We start from the raw sequence: 2238 nt of genomic DNA on the forward strand, positions 1-2238 counted from the left end.
TTAATGCACTACTACAAGCTTGAAATAATATAAAAATGGGATTTCTAACGGTCAATATTTGCTTTTTTGTTTTTCTTTGAAAATGATATGAAAACCATCTTTAATTTGGATGCTTGATCACCTAGACAAAGAAAAATAAGTGTCTTTTGTTTCAAAGTTTTTGTCAACAAATGATCTCTTTGAATCTATAAATAAAGAACAAGAGGTGAGATCACACCACTCCCAAAAAAAAAAATTAAAAAAAAAAAAAAAAGAGAGAGAGAGAGGTGAGATCACAAATTCATTTTAGTTATTTGCAACACCTGAGTGTCTTATAGCATTAATTTTTTTGATTAATGCTAATTAGTAGATTTTAATGCGATTATAATACAACTATGATGATATAACAATGAAAATCACTACTTGGATCAACAATGACTTCTGTGTATATATATATATATATATATTAATGGTTGATTTTCATTGACACATCATTATAATTGTATATGAGAGTTTATTAAATAGCATTTCTCAATTTTTTTTTTTTTAGTAATTTAGAGGTGAGTAATGTGATTTAATATGCTGTTATACGATTTTCATACAACTTATATGATATGACAATGAAAATCAACCCTAAGTTTTTTTTTAACTAGTTCTCATTCAAATGTTGATAATTTTCACGGTCATATCATCAAGTTGTATAAAAGTCGCATAACAATCTACTATGGACTCATATTTCCTCTAGATCCAGTTTAAATGAAATTTCCTTCAACACACTGTAATAAATGCTTATAACATGTTTGAGTTCATAAAAACATGACTATTAAGAATGTTAAAGAAAACACGTCTTGGCATTTATTAGAATGAATTTGAGGAAATTCTTTTTAATTTTAAACTGATTTTAAAAAAATTTATGTCGGTCTACTAACTAGCATTATTGTTTGAAAAGACAACATGATCATTATTTTATTTTGTTGCATGATAAAGAATATTACATAATTTATAATTTATAATTAATATATTAACAACATATGCATTACAGTATTAAACTCATGTTTATCATCTTTGAAGAGGATTGGTGAATGGGCGGTGGTTAAAGCAGAAATGGCCCATGCTATCAATGATGGGGCGTCAGGAATAAAATAGGAGAAGGTCGGGTGTAGATGAGTCTTGAGAGAGGGTTGGAGAAAACTGTTGGCCAACCTGGCACTGACGTATCTGCTGCCCGATCCCACACCATTAAAGTAGTCATTATTAAAGAATAATAGTACTTGACCGACAACGAGTGGTACCAATGACAGCCGACCACGTCATTCCTACAACGACACGGTCTTCCCTCGCCTTCCATGTACGCGTAGTCCACTCTTCTCTTTAACACGTGTGGCTTTCTTTCTCACCCAAAAATGTCTGCTCAGTCCTTTCTCACCCAAAAATGTCTGCTCACTCCTTTCTCACCAATCACAACTTTTTTGCATTAATAATTAATAATTTCTTTTTAGTCTTTATATATTTGAATATAATTTTATTATATTTTTTAACTCTGTTGTTTATTTATTTTTCATTAAAAAAAAAAAGCATGAAAAAAGGGTAGGAGTACCAAGCAATGGTCCCCCACAGGAGGACCGAGGGGAGGGTGAGGGAAAGAATCCTGTGTGATTAGATAGCATCAGACTGTTGTCTATGGCCATCCTTTTCGGTCCAATCCAACTGGACCCTTTTCGACAGTTAATATCTTTGCTACTATTTAAAGGTAGGTACTTTGAATTTGAAATCACGATAGTCAAACTTCTCTTTTTATTTTTTAATTTATTTTTTTTATTTGTAGAGAATAGTCAAACTTTTGATTCCACAGCTGGCTTCCCACTCATCTATATTTTCGTTAGTTATTTAATATGATAATATCTAAATCTCCTTTTATGAACACGATATTTAAAATTTATCAAAAGCTAATTGATTTTCTTCTTTAACCTCAAAAGTGAATATTATTATTATTACTTTTCTGGTAAGTGTGAATGTGAATGTTTACCCTTGAGTCTGGTTAAACTTTATTGACATTTAGAAGGAAAAAAAAAAAAACTTTATGGACATTGTTTCGACAATTTCTTTCTTGAATAACCATTTGAAAGGGAGAATGGGAAAAATAAGCAAGGTAAATTAAAGAGCCTACTTTGGGGTAACGTGAAAGTTTTGGCTTTGATGCTGTGTAAAAAGAAAAAAATTATGGCATATATGATAGGAAAATTCTAGATGTTTCATAAC

This window comes from Corylus avellana, chromosome ca3, assembly GCF_901000735.1.
Source record: "Corylus avellana chromosome ca3, CavTom2PMs-1.0".
Lineage (NCBI taxonomy): Eukaryota > Viridiplantae > Streptophyta > Magnoliopsida > Fagales > Betulaceae > Corylus > Corylus avellana.